This window comes from Martes martes (assembly GCF_963455335.1).
Source record: "Martes martes genome assembly, chromosome: 3".
Classification (NCBI taxonomy): domain Eukaryota; kingdom Metazoa; phylum Chordata; class Mammalia; order Carnivora; family Mustelidae; genus Martes; species Martes martes.
The window spans coordinates 31,304,267-31,322,961 of NC_137890.1; the positions used below are offsets into that span (position 1 = coordinate 31,304,267).

An 18,695-nucleotide genomic window follows, 5' to 3' on the forward strand; every position below is an offset into this window, starting at 1 on the left:
TAGGCTGTCCTCCTAGCTAATTTCAAAAACACAAATGCCCCTTTCACAAACCAGTGCTTTCCGTTCCTGTCACCGGCTGCCCAGACACTGGCTACCTCAGACACACATTTGGTGAACAGACTCCGCTTGAGCTGCCCTCTTCTCCTTTAGGAGGTTGAGCTTGTGAAGATTGCATGGGGACCATTTACCTTCTCTTTGGGAGGACTCTCGGGGAAGAGAATGGCCTGCTAGCATGCAAACATGCATCCATGCACTGGCACACTGGCACCGCCACATCCGTCGTGAGAGAGGGCTTCCCTGAGACCTCACCTCCCTAGCGGCTGGCCGTGAGGAGCCAGAAGACAGCTGCCCCTTGGGGAAAGACAATGACTCTTATCCCATCAGGAGAAGTTCATCCCCACGAGAAGAGGCAGGGTGACCCAGCGAAGTAGGAGGGAATGATAGAGGAGCAAGGATGAAGAGGCTAAATTCAGCAGCACAGATTCTGGAGAGAGTGAGGGGGGGTTAGGGAAAGGGTAAGCAAATGTATGGCAAGAGAAAAGCCATACTGACTACCAGATACTAAGGGACCTTCAAAACAAAGTGTTTGTCGAGATAAGAGGTTATCCTAGTGTACTATCAGTTAAAGGCAGCGTGAACTACCCAGCTGAAAGCTGAAATCCACAATTGTTTGATTTTTCCCCCCAAGATTTTATTTAAATTCACATTTATTAGTGTACAGTGTAGAATTGGTTTCAAGAGTAGAATTTAGTGGTTCATCACTTATATACAACACCTAGTATTCATCCCAAGTGCCCTCCTTAATGCCCACCACCCATTTGGCCCATCCCCCAACACACCTTCCCTCCAACAACCCTCAGTTTGTTCTGTATAGTTAAGAGTCTCTTACGGTTTGCCTCCCTCTCTGTTTTTATCTTATTCTTCTTCCCCTTCCCATACATTCACCTGTTTGTTTCTTCAGTTCCACATGAGTGAAATCATATGATATTTGTCCTCTGACTCATTTGACTTAGCATAATACACTCTAGTTCCATTCCCGTCATTGCAAATGGCAAGATTTCATTATTTTGAAGGCCAAGTAATATTCCATTGTGTCTACCTCATCTTTTTTATCCATTCGTCAGTTGATGGACATTGGGGCTCTTCCCGTAATTTGTCCATTGTGGAATCCATGATCATTTTAAGTAAGAGGTTGAAGATTAAAAGAATTTATAAGTCAAAAGTTGAACAACTCAATGGAAGGTATTCAATCTTAGTAGAAAAAAGGGAGAATAACATATTGGCAAAATTCCAGAATCAGCAAAAGTGATCATTTTGTTAAACTCACATAATTTTTAAAAACCTATACTATCACATTACTCAATCATTCAAATTAACAGTTCTAAAACTGGGCTTCAAAGAAGCAGACAAGAACAGACGGCTTGGTGTCCTAGTACCCCAAATACTACAGGAAGAAAAGCACATTTCTAAAGAGGAAGAATAAACCATTAGAACTCGTCCCACCAAAAAAAAAAAAAAAAGGAAAGGAAGGAAAGAAAAAAGAAAAAAAAGTCTTCCCACAAATTCAATTTGGTCTGAATGTTTAAAATGTTATGAAACATTATGACAAAGTTAAACTGAAAGTAAACCTATTGAATGAACAGCCAGAATGGTTCTACGTGTGTTTTCTAAAGACATAATAGTATGTATCCAGTTGACAATTATGTAGCTATCGATAAGAATAAATAAAGACAAAAATGCCTCAAAACCCATCCACCTATTTAGAAAGAAACCACTTCAAATCTGAAGTGATTATAATTAATTAGAGACAATAAAAATAGATAATGATTAATTTCTAGTATTAAATAAAGCCATTACATTAAAACGCCATTTCTCTTAAAGAGCTCCATGATGATGAAAAGGAAGGGGGGAAAAAAAGGAAAAAAGAGAAAAAAAAAAGAAAAGAGGGGAAAAAAAGACCAAAAAAAGGAAAAAAAAGAGCTCAATGATGCTCAGGTTTAAAACAGATGAGCTTTATAAACACGGCCCCACGTGGCCTATACAGCAAGAACAAGTTGTATTAAGATCAGAATTGCCACATAAATTCTGCTTTCTGGACTTGAGCCTATTGGTAATTTATTTTTTGCAATTTCAAAAGACCTAGGCAGAGAGTTGCCTAAGGGGAGATACAAAATTATAAAATTTTAATGTCTGTTGGAACATCATAAAGCCACACCCCACTCAACATATTAAAAGGGAAGCATTTAGTTTCATTAATGGGATCATTTCCACTTGAAACTAGCAAAGATAAAGTAAAAACAAAGGACGAACATGAAACATCTTCTCATTGGACTGTTTGCCAGGACCCCAAGTTAGCTATGCCACTAACCAACTGTGTGGCTTTGGAAACATTCATCAGCCTTTCTGGCCCCACTCTCCTCATCTGTGAAATGAGTCGTTTCTGGATCTGCACCCCATTCCCTAGGGCACACAGCTCTGTGCAAGAGGAGGGAAGCCAGCCCCCCTTGACCCAACCCTCAAGACTTCATGTCAAAAGCCTGCACCCAACTTCTGCACTTCCTACTCAGTGAGAACCACAAGTGGCTTCACAAAAACAAAACGAGGGTCCCAGAAGATCTGCAATAGCTCCTTTCAGAGTCGTTTATCTACGACGTGAATAAAAGCAGACACTAGTTGGGGCGCCTGGGTGGCTCAGTGGGTTAAAGCCTCTGCCTTCAGCTCAGGTCATGATCCCAGGGTCCTGGGATCGAGCCCCGCATCGGGCTCTCTGCTCAGCGGGGAGCCTGCTTTCCCCCTCTCTCTCTGCCTGCTGCTCTGCCTACTTGTGATCTCTGTCTGTCAAATAAATAAATAAAATCTTAAACAAAAAAAAAAAAAGCAGACACTAGTTAAACCGACAAGGCAGGATGACTTAAGATTTTCATAGTCTCCCCCAAACCCTCTCCACCCTTAGCCTTGAATCATTTACAAAGTAATCATGACAGGTGGAGCAACGAGGGTGAATTAGAGAGAGATGAGTGAGTCAGGAACACTATTTGCTCACAACTGAGGAAAGATGAGGAATCCACAAAAATTTACCAATATTCCCAGGATTCCATTAGTCCCCTAGGGTACCTCTATTGATTATCTACCACTACAGAACAGGTTATCCCAAAACTTGCAGCTTAAAACCATAGACATGATTTCATAGTCTTTGAAGATCAGGAATTCGGGAGTAACCCAAGTTGGATGGCTCTGGTGTGGAGGTCTCCAAGCAGCTATAGACGTTAGGCCAGGCTGCAATCACCTAGGACCTTCCTGGGGCTTGAAGCAGCCGTGTCCAAGGTGGTACACTCAGAGCCAGCAAGTTGGGGCTGGTTATTGGCAGGAAGCTTGCATTCTTTACCAAACACACTTCTCTATGAGGCTGCCGGACAGAATGAATGATCCGAAAGCAAGTAAGATGGCAGCTGTAGTGTCTCATGGACTATCTTTCCAAGTCCTACATCATTATTTCCTGAGTTTCCTGCTGGTGGCATAGGGCAGCCCTATTCAATGTAGGGAGGACCACGCAAGAACAGAAAGAGCAGGAGTGGGATCTCTGAGGACCAGGTACTCTGGTTCACTCTCTTGCCCCAATGATTTATGTCCCTCCCACATGCAAAATACATGAACCCTTTCCCAAAGTCCTGGAAATGCTACCCCTTTGCAAGGTGAGCTCAAAGTTTGGAATCTCATCTGAACCAGATCCAAGTTTACACGAGGCTCCTCAAGTGCAGATCCTTGAGGGTAGCCCTTGAACACAGTTCCTCTCAAGGTGAAAAATCAGTGAACTAAAGTGACAAGTTACCCTCCCCACACACTCAGATACAGTGGTGTAGGGTAACCTCTAGACATACTCTAGTTCAAAGTGTAGAGGAATTAAGGTACACAGGAGTTGCTGATCCACAGAAACTCTGCAAGGCATAGACTGGAAGGTCCTTCATAGTATCGAAGGCCAGCAAACACCCCATAGATTTCCACTTCCCTCTCTGGACTCGTGATTCCACCTCATAATCACCTTTTACTTCCTTGCGAAGTAGCTTGTGTTTGCAAGTATGTAGCTCTTCCAGTCCGCTTCCTCCCTGTGAAGGTTGGGGGAACTAAAGGTCTTTTCATTTGGTAATCCTCTGCCCTTTTAGCTCTACTTTTACAGTATTTGCTCCTGCAAATCCAATTCCCTCAATACCGTGATGAATCCTACTGCACTTAAACTCTTTAGAGAAAAGCCACACCCACAAGTTCCCACCAGAGAAGCCTTCTCCGTCTTAGTCTGCAGAGATGACAGAGGGACATCCGCTTTCTGCTCTTAGAAGCCCTACAGCTTGCCAGGACAGACTTCCAAGGTACTACTTCAGATCTTTCCAAGATCTTAAAGGATTTCACAGCCTCACCCTCAGTTTCACCTTCAGACCTATTACAGAAGCCCTGAATAAGACCAAAATCCTAACCGATTCTGAAAAAGATTAAAACGGTGCTCAGGGCTATAACCGTAGAGGCAACAAGGGCCACACAGTCACCACCTTAAACCAACGGCGCTGGAATGACATCACCTGGAAGTGGGCCCCATCGATGAACCAAACGTTCCTCAGGTGCTCACTCTGGCCTGTTACTTCCAGTAAGTTTCAATGCCACTTCAAGCAAGAGTTTTTGATTAAAAAAGGGAGCACATCATCCAATTCCTCTGACCCTGGGCACACATGGGATGCATTAATTAAGTCGAAGGCCAAGAAGCTTGGTGACCTCAATTCCTTTTCTATTTACAGTATAGCACCAAAGCCCCTGTCTCCTGTCCCTAGAGTTAACAGTGACAAAAAGTTAGGAACTATATGCCAAAAACCAAGAGGTTGTAACCACAGTTTGAGGCAGAGAAACCAAACCTAAATCTCTATGTTAGAGTAGCAGTCCCCAGTGAGCCACATCGGAATCAGCTGAGGGAGCACACAGTCACCCCGCAGGTGATGCTCACGACACAACTAGGAACAGCTGGCCCAGCCTCTTGGTCCTTGACGTGGGGTCCTTGACGTGGGATCATCAGCATCACGTGGGAGCTGGTTAGAAATGCAGACTCCAGCTCCGCCCTGGACTGGCTCAATCAGAATCCACATGCTAAGAAAATCCCAGGGGTTTCGAATCTTCATAGACATCGTTTTGTGGCAAATAACAAAATAAGGAAAATATTTCCAACTAGGATTGATAGCAGTGTTTCTCCTTAGGAAGAGCAGCAGTCACCTAGGGATTACGGAGCTTATCATTAAGTCATCACCAAAAGTCCCCAAATTCCATTCCTGTAATATACTAATTGGGACCATTCAGAATTATTTTAAAGCAACTGCCAACCACGGAGTGACTACGATACACCCAAATGTGCATTTCGATTATGTAGTTTCTATGAAGGAAGTGGTGTGGTTGCAATTTTGATCAGTGGTACGAGTTTTATTATTAGAGACGTCATCTCCTTATGCGTGGCTTGGTGAATAAATGGAAGCTGTGTTACTAACCCCTGCATGGGATAATTACAGTTTGTAGGAAAACACACACACCCAACTTCAGTAGGTTATTTGTGAGATAAGCACACAGCACATTTTCCTAAGCTGCTTCTCTGCAAAGAGCCTCAGTCATGTGCTGAGAGCAAAGGATTTGAGGACAAGGAGAGCAGTCAAGTTCCATCACATGTGAGGATAGGAGTAAGAACCAACTAGGAATGCTTAAAAGCAATTGCCAGGTGACACTGAGGGCCCAGGGGATTATACATGATAAATCACGGCATGCTTTTCTCCAGCACTGCTTGGCAGAGGAGGAGCAGGAACCATACCGAGAGGCAGAACCGAGCCCTGGCAAGTTAGGGCAGCAGAAGGTCAAAGGCACGAGGGCCGGGCTCTGCTGAAGGGCTAGTTACTGAAATGCTTAATCAACGTGGGTTACAATTAACTTCACAGAAGCAGTAACAGGCTTTGTCCAACTGCAGCAGGGATTAAGTATGGTCTTCCATGGTGTTCGAATTAAACTTTATACATCAAAAATGAAGGAGTTCTAAAACCTATCTACTCTGTTGGAAGGAAGGAAGGAAGGAAGGAAGGAAGGAAGGAAGGGGAAGGGAGGGAGGGGAAAGGGAAGGGAAGGGACACAAAATGCTGAAATAGAGGCTTAAGAAGTTCTGTCTGAAACCAGACTGGTGGTTGCCAAAAGTGGGTGGACAAAATGGGAATAAAAGAAAAAAAAAATGTTCTGTCCTCAAATTATCCATGCTCTCTGTTCCAAAGTAAAACAAATACATAGCTGCTTAAAGAAACATGTCATGATGATGCCAAAACACATTATACGAAGCAGTGAAGTACATTTAATGAAGGAGAACAACATGGAGTATTAGCCTAGAGCTGGCTGGGAATCTGCACTCCGTTCAGCACGGCTGCTCCCACCGGCTTTCCGAGAGTCACTTCCACAGGTGACGTGTCTGGATCATCAGCCCTTCTTTTAGCTTTTCCAGCCCCAGGGACTCCTTGCTTTATGAGGCTGACTCACTTTTCATCACTTCTATGTCAAAAAAAAGTCCAAAGACTCCCTCACTGTAATTGTAAAACACTGATCCTAAGTATGCCTACTTAATGTGAACTAAATTCTCGTCTTTCTCCCACGGGAGCCCTTAGCTACTTAGACAGCTCTCCTGCCTCATACACGCCACACGCTGCCCCAGCCTCACAGCTTCTCTTCAGATAGCCCCGGTTTCTCAACACCCCTTGACCCTCTGTGACACTTTTCAGTTCTTCTGTCGTCCCAACTGGCCCTCCACTGAATAGCTGTTTTTCTCAAGTTCACATTCACCGAGTTCTAACTGTATGCCAGGCAGCATGCTGATATCCTTTATGCAAATTATCTCCAATTCACAGTAAAATATCATACGAAGTCTTTTTGTTCCCATTTTACACATGAAGGATCTGAGGCCTAAGAGGTATGTGACAAACCTGAGGTCATTCAAACCAAGCAGTTCAATCCCTGCGTCTGTGCTCTTAAGCCCTATGTTCGTTTTCACCACGAGGGAAACAAATCCCCACTAGTCGGTGGCTGAAAACAAGACCAGTGTATTGTCTTACAGTTCTGGAGGTCGGAAGTCCAAAATCAGTCTCCTCTGGTTAAAATCAAGGTGTTGGCAGGGCTCCATTTCCTCTGGAGGCTCTAGGAGAAAATCCATTTCTTTCATCTTTTCCATCTGCTAGAGGCCCCTTCCTCCACCCTCAAAGCCTGAGTCTGTCACACCACCACCCAACTAATTCTCGATCTCTCTTCCACTTATGAGGACCATCGGGATTATAATGGGCCCACCTGGATAATCCCGATCCACTCCTCAACTCAAAGTCAACAGATTTACACCTCAGTTCTCCCTGGAACCCAATGTGCCACCACCACAACACACTGGCTGGTTCGCGGATTAGAGCGTGGACATTATTGGGAGCCATTCCTCCTAGGACAACCGTCACACTTCCTCGAAGACAGCTTCCTGTTCGTTAGGTCCTCCCTTCTCAAGATGAAACACCTGTAACTCAAAAGAGGACTCCAGATGTGGTTAACTGTCCAAGTCACTAACAATGACTTGGGTCACCAATGACGGCCCTCTTGGCAAATGACAGTAACAGTGATTTTTACCGAGGAAACAGACGTGTGATTGGTGGTTTTTAGGCTATAGCAAGTGGTCAGTAAGTCGACCTTACTTCTCATTACAGACCACGGGCCCTTCACATTGCGGCATCCATCAAACCATTGGCTAACTGAGCCATACAATAGCAACAACCAGTTCACAATGACATCACAGTTCACAGCAAGATGAACGGTGAGTTTTAATGGGCCAGGAGGCTAGTGAAATTTGGAATAAAATAAGGTGGATGTGAAGAATCTGAAATGAAAGTCATGTGATTCTATTAAAGGAAGTTTCATGGATAAAGGTATAAAACGCATGATTGAGTTTGCAGATACTATAAAACGGCTGGACCCTGGTGACCCTAGATCACTTTAAATTGCAGATTTTTATATGCAGTCCATTAACTATACCTTATTGTTCCAACGTCCACAAAGAGGACTACTTTTCCCATGTTTTTATTCCATCCTTTTTGTTTTAAACGAAAATAGTGCAAATACAAAGTTCTAAGGCAAACTGCAGAAACTCCTCTCCATGTTTACATGGATTTCCATTTAGCTCCTTAAAATTGAGCATTTTTATTCAACTACTTAAGATTTCACCTACAGATATTACCTGGTCTATTTTTCTCTGTCTTGACTCTTACCAAGGCCCCAACAGACATTTTGCAGGAAAGGAGACATGTCTAAAAGGGAAAGGCTGGTAAAATGACTGAATAAACCATAAATGAAAAAAATGGGCATCACGTTGGGGAAATGACCAGAGAACAAGCAATGCAGAGACTCCCATCCTGTCCACCGGGTGCCCCATCTAATGCTTGCTTTGCGGGAATGCAGGCCTGCTGTTGCCACATTCACTGAGAAGCCAGAGATGAGGATTTTATCTGAAATCTAAGGGTATGCAAATTTCGGCTCAAGTTTTAGAAATAAACAAACACAGTGAAGTCAAACAAAATCCATCATGAGCCATTTTATGACCTCTAGCTGGTCTCCTGGTCTCTCCAAAGGACCAGCCCAGGAATATGTCGCTATAAACATTTGTCTGCAGGGGACAAGGCTAGTTTCTAGTGTTATTTTCTTTCTTACAAATAATCACAAACCATCACTTTAATCATATTTTTCATGATGTTGTCAGGGAACAATATCTAAGATTGACACTGATCACTTTGACATTTATAAATCTGCAATCTTACGTAAACTGCCTCAATTTCCAGTTTCTCCCTTGATTCTTCCCTTCCATTCAATGACCCTCTGGTTCCTTATATATTATCTCAAGAAACTACTGATGCAAAGACCCTGGCTCCTCTGTCAACCCATTAGCAAGATCTATTCGGTCTTCTATCAAAACAAACTTCTGACAACTTCCTCCATTCCCAATATTGTCACCATCACCTCTTGCCTGAACTACTGTATTAGTCAGAGTTCTCTAGACAACAGAACAAGATACATATATCTATAGAAAGAGTTTATGTTGTTTGCAGGAACTGGCTCATATGGTTTGGAGGCTGAGAAGTCCCATGATCTGCCCATCTACAAGCTGGACACCCAGGAGAACCAATGGTGTACCTTCAGTCCATGTCCAGAATCCTAAGAACCAGCAGAGTCAATGAAATGTTCCATTTGAAAGTAAGTTCCAGTTTCAAAGCTGGCAAGCTCAAGACCCAAGAAAACCCAATGTTTTAGTCCAAGTCCAAAGGCAGGGAAAGACCAATGTTCCAGTTCGTGCAGGCAGGCAGCAGCAGTTTCCTCTGACTCAGAGAAGCATTAGACTTTTTGTTTTAGTCAGCTCTTCGACTGATTATATGAGGCCCATCCACATTAGGGAGAAGAATCTGCTTTCCCCAAGCTACAGATTCAAATGTTCATCTCCCCCAAAGACACCCTCACAGACAGATGCAGAATAATGTAAGAATGTCTAACCAATATCTGGACACGCCATAGTTGGTCAAGCCAGACAAAAATTAGTCATTACAACTACCAAAACTGTCCTCTAACTGGCCTTCCTGCTTCTCTTCTTGATTTCCTTCAGTGCATTGTTCACGTGCCAACTTGTGATTTTTTATTTTTACATTTTATTGGAGTATAATTCACATAGAAATCATAAGTTAAAGGGTACAATTCAATGATTTTAGTATATTCACAGATACATAAATCCTTTACCGCAGGCATCCAGTGATCCTAACAACAAATTAAACCAAAATTTAAAAGCCCCCAGTGGCTTCTCATCACACTGGGAGTAAAATGTGATCTACTCACCAAAGCCTATGAAGCCTATACAACCTTCCTGGCCCACCCCTATCTGCCTCACTTAGATCCAGACCTACAGTCTTTCCCTGAACCAGCCTGATCCTGCCTCAATCCTCCCTCTTTTCCTTCTGTCTCAAAAAGTCCCATGATCCCCATATCTTCCCCCTCCTTCACACTTCATGCAGGTCCCTCATCAACTGTCAACTCCAGAAACAAGATATCACTGAGCCTTTTCTGAAACACTTCTCATACACTCACTCAATCACTCTCTACCCATTCACTTTATTTTTTCAGTGTAATTATTGGCAACTGACAAGGTATTATATATTCTGCATGACAACTGTTAGTACCTTACAAGTTATTATTGGGACCTATTGATTATGGTCCATTAGGGAAGAACTTTCTGTGCCTTATTTGTGGCTGTGTTCCAAGTTCCTAGAATAGTACCTGGTACATAGTAGGTGTTCAATAAATACTTTTAGGGAGGGAGAGAAAGTTGTGGGCCAAAGACCATCAAATGACCAATGTGCTCATACCAGTCTGACACCTGGGTTCTATTTCTTATTTAACCTCATTTGATGTTTCCAATGTCTACATTAACAAAAGGTCCCTAAAGAGAGATGTTCCAAGCATTTTAGTATCTTAATAAAACTATCATGTAAGATATAATCCTACTCTGAATCAATTTTTCTTTGACTCTACAAGTTAATCATGTTGTTGCGTTAGGAATTCTAATTCATTAATGTTTTTTTAAAAGGTTGCCCTCAAGGCTGACAGTTGGCATATGTTCAGCTTAGATTTAAAAACAAGTTTTGGAACTTTAGGGAAGTGCTCTTAAACTTGTGCCAATGCCATGACTAAGAAATTATGGCTCAAAATAAAACAGGAGTTTCCTGATGTACAGTGCTGCATCATTATGAGGGTACTGGAAACAACTTTATAAACATTGACACCAAGATTTTGGGTTTCCATTCTTAGTGATATGTATCTTTACTGCGAATTAGAGAGAAGTAAGGAGACAAGCAGACTCTTGACAAAATCACCTAAAATTTCTTTGTAAATAACTCAGTCATTATTGACTTATTTATCTGTCATTTATATGGAGGTATTAAGGCATTTGGATATTTAATATCTACTATTTGTTACCTAGAAAACAGCCAATGCATAATGCCCATTCAGTCTGTTTTCTCGACTTAATTATTGGATAACACCAAAGTATTTCAAAATACTAATGTGATCCACAGAAATTCCAATGCGATATACACTGGAAAAAAATTAAAGTACAACCGCAGAAAATATCATTTTTCAATGCATAAAGTGGACTTATTTTTAGTAAATGGCTAGCTTTTATACTATAATCTCTTCATAAGTGTAAGAATACATTAAATAATGGTAACACTAAAGTACTCTCCTGTAACTTCATTAAGAAAAAAAAGCACTCCATATTTTTATTGGTGTTCTGTTTTTAAAGAAAATACTCAGATTGACAAACTAGAAAAATAAAAAGTTTAAATTTTTTTGTTTGAGGCATAATTATACAACTTGTAATAGTGATCTACCCTCCCTTTGAAGTAAAAAGATTTCTTTAGTGCAGTTTGTACCACAACTAAGCAATTTTCATCAAGTTTATTGATATCATTTAACCTCTCCTGTCTCTATTAGGAAATGGAAGAAAAAGAAAAAAAAATCATTTAACTCAATAAAACACTAAAGTCTGATTCCACATCTATGAAACTGTTCCAATACAGTGATAGGGGAGAAATGAACAATCATTGAAAAATATGTTCATTTATAAACTACCCAGCCTTCATTAGTTATCAACTGTGAGGAAAATGAGAACATGAAGATTAAGTAAGAATTAAGGCAGAAGTAGTATTATGGGAGGGGACCTCAATGTTGTCCCCCATCCATTTGGAGATGAGGAGCTTGCAGCCAGAGTCAGCTCAGCATGAATACTGTTCTCACTGGCTATGCAATCAAACAGCAACAATGAGTGAATCAGAAAGATTTCACTTGGTGGAAGCCTCTCCCACATGTTCTTGGTAGAGATCTCAAACAAATCAGCAATAAAATACAAGAACAGAAAATAGACACTGTTGATCTTAGCATTAAATGGTTATTATAAATGCGCTCTACGATACCATCTTCCCATCTCTCTCCACGGTGTTGCTTTTTACCAGGTTATATATACATCAACATCAAAATACATTCAGAAATGTATCTTGTTTATTACCAACTAGAGAGATATTCCCTCTGAGACACACACTGAGTTTGACCCAGTACAGAACGATCCTTTGTCACTATTCTTTTAAGCAAAGCATGTGTTGGTTGCCCATCCAAGTCACATTCTAATGTTCTCTGAATATTTTTGTTTCAACCGTACAAAATTTATTCCTGCCTCCTAACCAGAAAAGTGCCACCCTTGAATGAAAATAATAATTATATTCATTTTTCCTATATATTTCAACTTGGATAGGAAAGAAGAGGAAAAAGAAATGGGCTTTTTCCCTGAATTCTTTTTCCCTGAAAACACGCTTGTCTTGAGGTCTCACATTTTGGTCTTACTTATAAAAGAGCTCACAAGTTCAGTGTCCCACAAACCTCCCTTTTCCCAACCCCCTTGTTCCCCTTGTCCTGGGAAAAGGAGTAGGTTACAGATAGTCACTGCCTGAAAGTGGGTTTTTAAAAGTACATGATAAAACCTGGATTCCTAGTGCACTTTCTATTACTGCTGGAAGGGAACAACTAAATGTTTCAATAGTGACCTTGGCACAGACTAGGTCACACTACTTTGCTGACACCCAAGTGCACAGGAGAGTAAAGATGAATCAGGAATAATTTTACACAGGCACAAGAACATTAACCACTAATAACCTTTTGAAAATGGCAGTAAGAATGGACCCATAGACTTGGATTATTTCTTGAAGTAATTCTTGAAGTAACCATTATGAACACAAGAGAAAGTGACGCATCCAACAGCTTAAGCTAGCTGGCATCTTTGCCCACTTCCTGCATTCTACAGCGTTCCTGAATGAGGAGACAACCTTCCCAGTCTCTACAGTCACGCCTTATGCATTCCAATCTCAAAAATAATCTGAAAGAGTAACCCTTTAGAGGAAAGATGCTCAAATTCAGCTCATATTTTTGAAGAAAGTGTGGATATGTTGAGGAGATTGACAGAGAGGGGCAGGCAGGGAAGCAGAGGGAGAGGAAGAGAGAATCTTAAGCAGACTCCACACGCAGCCCAGAGCCGATGCAGGGCTCGATCTCATCTCACGACCCTGAGATCATGACCTGAGCCGAAGTCAAGAGTCAGATGTTTAACTGACTGAGCCACCCAGGCGCACCAAGAAGATTTTTCTATTAAGCCCACTAAGAGACACAAACTTTCAAACAAACAAATGATTCAAACCAAATTTTCTAGAACACCATTGCTTTTCTAAGAGAAACTGCAATGGAAATGGCAGGCGTAAGTAGATCTCTCAAATCTATACTCAGTAAGCAAACCAGCCCCTGTGAAGGGGCAGTGTTCACTTTCTTAACCCTTTAGCTCCATGGCTCCTAACTAAGGATGATTTTACCCCATCAGGGTCCTTGGCAACGTCAGAAGACATTTTTAACTGTCATAATTTCAGGGGAGGGAACATGGTGTTACTGGCATCTAGTGAGTAGAGTCCAGGGAAGCTACTAAACATTTTACAACACACAGGAAAGACCTCCCAACAAGGAATTATTGGGCCCAAAATGTCGATAGTCAGCGGTGCCACAGTTGAGTAATCTTGCTTTAGTAAATACAATTAAATCATCAGGGGTCCAAGACAACTATAAGTCTTAGGGTTAATAACTTCCTTGACATTCTCTGCACATATTGTATTTCATGCACGTTAACACATCTGATGGTAAACATTATTCTGGTTCAATGGCTCTTTTCACCATCAGGATATCTTGCTTATTTCTCAGGGCTTTGTTCTGAGGTTGAGTTTTTGAATTCCCAAATCAACTTTTAGTTTTGAGTTTCAATAAACTGAACATACCCACACTTAACAGTGGCTAATTTTTTGTAAAACTCGAACTCTTATGTGAGATTTTTTTTTTAAAAATCTTTTTGCAAAACTCGAACTCTTATGTGAGATTTTTTTTGTAAAGAATATAAAGAATAAAAAAGAGAGAAAAATGTATTTCTTTAAAAATTAATACTTAATCCAGTGAGAAAAACTGTATCTCTATCTATGAGAACATGGTTAATATCTCCCCAAGACAAAACATTCGTAAAATAATATGAATGTTCCAAGCAATGTATTCATTATATTTCTAAATCAGCTAAATACCTCTCTCCGGATTGTCATTACTCAGAGGATATCCCATGTGCTTCACATAGGTCCATCTAGAAACAGTAAATCCAGTGCCTTGATTTCAAAGCTAAATACAGTAACTGACATGAAATGGATAAAAGTTATAGCAGAAGGAAAGAGAGTAAGAAGGGAGTGATGGAAAACAGGGCTTAGAGCATAGAAATTGTATAATTCTTACTACATTTAACTTAATGTTATCTACACCAGAGAAACCTCATCTGCAGAACCCTCTTTAAACTACACACCTGAGGGCACCTGGGTTCATCAGAGGGCTAAAGCCTCTGAATTCGGCTCAGATCATGATCTCAGAGTCCTGGGATCGAGCCCCGCATCAGGCTCTCTACTCAGCAGGGAGTCTGCTTCCTCTCTCTCTGCTGCCTCTCTGCCTACTTATAATCTCTTGTCTGTCAAATAAATTAATTAAAATCTTTTAAAAAAATAAAAGATTGAATACACTACACACCTAAACTCAGTGACCCCAAGGCTACCAACGCTCCTAACCACAGCCCGTTTCGCCAAGATGACACTCTTCTCAAGGAACGCATCCACCAGCTGGCCAGTGACCTGTGATATGTGTAGCCTGGAAAGACAAGGTAATTTGATCCATTCAGATTCTTCTCCTGGGAACCTCAACTGAGAGACACCATTTCCTGTTTGCACTGGAGCAGAAAGAAGTAATCATGTGGAATGTGACTGTCATATTTATGGCTGCACACCAAATTAATGACAGAGTCCTCTGAAAATCCTTAAAATAAAACACTTCATCTCACTTAGTCTGAAAGCATCTCTGCTCTTTGTTACTAAAAAAGCATTAACTGGATATAAAACTGGTGAATCAGATTAAGATCTCTGGATGTACCAATGTCAATTTCCTGGTTTCAATATCGTGTCACAGTTATGCAAAATGTTATCATGGGGGAAACTGGGTGAAAGGCACAGAGGACCTCTCTGTACTGTTTCCCCCCCCCCACTTCCTGTGAATCTCTATTTGTTTCAAAATAAAGTGTTTTTTAAAACGCAAGTATTAAATTAAAAACAAATAAAAACACTTACCTATTTGTATTAGTTTCCTAGCACTACTATGACAAAGTCTCACACACCAGGTAGCTTAAAACAACAGAGATTTATTGTCTCACAGGTCTGGAGGCTAAAAGTTCAAAATCAAGGTGTCCACAAAGCCACGATTCCATGAAAGCTATAAGCAAACTTCCTTGCTTCTTCCAGCATCTGGTGGCTTGCCAGCAATCTTTGGTTCTCTTTGCGTATACAGGCATCACCCCAGCCCTCTGTTGTCTTGTGGCATTCTTCTTGGGTGTATCTGTCTTTACAGAGCCATCTTCTTCTAAGGGTGTCATACTAGATTAGGGGCCCACCCTACTCCATTATGACCTCATCCTTCCTAAGTACATCATCTGCAACAACCTTATTCACAAATAAGGTCACATTCTGAGGTATTGGGGTTTAGGACTTCAAAATATTATGTTTGGGGGAAGGCACAATCCAACCTCTAACACTATCCCTTCAAAGATTTAATTCTGGAGCTTACTATTGTTCACAATTGAGAACTTTTCCATTTATTCATTAAAAAAATCTTTGAGGGGCATCTGGGTGGCTCGGTCAGTAAAGTGTCTGCCTTAGACTAGGGTCATGATCTCAGAGTCCTGGGATGGAGCCCAACATCAATCTCTCTGCCTGGTGGGGAGTCTATCTTCTGGGAGTTCGCTCTTTCTCTCCCTCTCTCTCTCTCAAGTAAATAAATAATGTCTTAAAAAAAAAAATCTTTGACCTCCAAATATATCAGTCATTGTGTTAGCTGCTGTGAACACAGAAATTACTCATATAAAGAGTCCAGCTCAGGGTTTTTTATCTTTCTTCTACACACATAAAAAACAAAGGCTTCTGACATACTCCTTGAGGAATTCTTAGAGGTCAATCTTCATAGTCTAACTACAACTGCTCAGGTGTGTTCATCAAATGTCAGTCTATTATAATTCCCTGCAGCACATTTATATCTGGTGCTTTCTTGCTCATTTGCTAATTTATTTGTTAGATACTGCTCCACCACTAAAATGTAAGCTTTTTGAGGATAAGGTCCTTATCAGTCTTTCTTCCTCCAATATATCCCAATAAACTAGAAAAGTTCTTGACCTAGTAGGCACTCAATTAATTGTTTAAAAATTAATGTGCAACAAAAGAACATTCATTGAGCATCTGTATGTCAGACTATCCACATAATCCCTTTCTATCCACATATGACAACCCTACCAAGTAGATCCTGGAGCTCTAATGCACACTTCAAATTGAGGCTTCAAGAAATTTTTTTTTTTAAGTTTTTATTTATTTAACAGACAGAGATCACAAGAAGGCAGAGAGGCAGACAGAGAGAGAGGAAGGGAAGCAGGTTCCCTGCTGAGCAGAGAGCCCAATGCAGGGCTCGATCCCAGGACCCTGAGATCATGACCTGAGCCGAAGGCAGAGGCTTTAACCCACTGAGCCACCCAGGCACCCCTAGGCTTCAAGAAATTTTTACATAACCATCCTGACACACAAGTATGGGAAGAAGGAGTCAAAGGAGGCATGATGACAACGTCAAACCAATTATAGCCCAATTCTGCAACTGTGGTTATTCTTATGCTCCTACATCCCATTGAAAATGCTCAGTGTCCTATACTTGGGAAATCCTCCCATTTAATATTCCGGAAATACATTTCATTTTAGTGTCTAGAGATAAAATCCAAACCAGATAGAATCTCCATGCTTGAAATAGAAATCGTTGGAGAGATGTTTGGATTTAAATATAAAATATATTTGGCTTTCATCTAATCATAGAATCAGAAGATTGAATAAAACCTCTAGTGGCCAGTAACAACAAACCACCACAGTTCAAGCATTCCAAATATGTGGGGTGTTTGAAATCAAAGGATAATTTCATTTCAAATGTGTGTAATTGATCCAAGAAATGGCAATTCAAAATCTAAGCATTAAAGTAAGAATAACTTGAGCCACTTGAAAAGACTTTCAATATGATTCAAACTTTTAAATTTCACAGAAGTTATTTCATAAAAATAATTTTCATATAAGGCTTTATTTTTATTAAACTGAATGTTTCACCCTAGAAAGACTCAAAAACCAAATTTCTTAATGTTATTCTTGAAATAATACCTTCTGACTTGCTATATTACTGGAAGTAAATCATACATATATGTATATTGCTATACATTCATATATATATATATATATCTTCATATAACAATATATGCATACATGATAGGTTTTTTACCTAACCAAATTTGAGACCAATAAAAATATCATGTCATGACAGAAATGGAACAGAAATAACCTGGTAAGAAAGAAAGAATTAATATTTGAGCCCAACTGCTCTGGAAACTTTATACATATTCTATATTTCAAAAGAAAATTGTAATTGATCTTCAAAAGAAAAAAGAAAACTCTAAAACTCTTCTACCCCTTCCTCCTAAACAGATATTTTCCGATAATACACAACCTGTGACCAACTTACTCCTGTCGAAATTTTAATAAGATTTTTATACCAGCTGCAAATCCGGAAATCTTGATACTGCTACCTTTCTACTGCTATCCTTCATGCCTTTGATATATGCAAACACATGGCTGGCAAAACAGAAGGTTCTCAAATATAACCAGCTAGACTATTCCAAAGATATTACATTATTACATATGTATGTGTGTATGTGCAAATATACATACTATACACATACATATATATGTGTGTACACACACACACACACACACACACACACACACACACACACACATATATATTAAATTCCAGGTAGTAGCTGTGTTAAACTTCAGTATTTTACAAAATTAATTTTTTTGACTGACTCCTATCATCAGCCTTGATTCTTAGGGATTGCTAACATTTTGAAAATAACCCATCATTTATACTTAATTATAAACTACTTTTTTCCAAAGATGCAGCCCCACCTTGTTATTGGTCTTTCAATTATTATTGATCCACTAGAGTATATCATGACAGTGTGAAGTATTTTTCATATACAGAATCCAAATTTAAAGCGATAATGAATCTAGATACTTATTCCATAGTCATCTGATAGGTAGTATTAGTGAGGCAAGGGAAGATAGTGACTTACCCAATACCACCTAGAACTCTGGTGGGAAATCTATGATACAAAGCAAAAATGTTGCAAATACTCCAAGATCCGCAGGCTAAGTGAGGGTCATGCATAAGCATGAAGCAATAGAAATGTAACAACTGGGAAACATCTAGGTTTCCCTAAAGTGTGGTCATCCAGCAAACAAAGTAGGCAGGGCTGAGCTTCAGAGAGAAGGTGATCATAAACAAATGCAATTTGCAGAAGAAATAAGCTAAGAAAGGGGATATATAAAGTTTGAGGGCACAAAAACAAAACAAACAACAACAACAACAAAATAAAAGTCTCCCAGCAG

The 18,695-nt window shown here is 40.3% G+C and overlaps 1 protein-coding gene across 1 annotated transcript in view; it reads right to left on the reverse strand.

Moving 5' to 3' along the window:
* LMO7 (LIM domain 7) overlaps positions 1-18,695 on the reverse strand; it is a 200,835-nt gene that overhangs the window by 93,711 nt on the left and 88,429 nt on the right. The gene's annotated exons all lie outside the window — the stretch shown is intronic.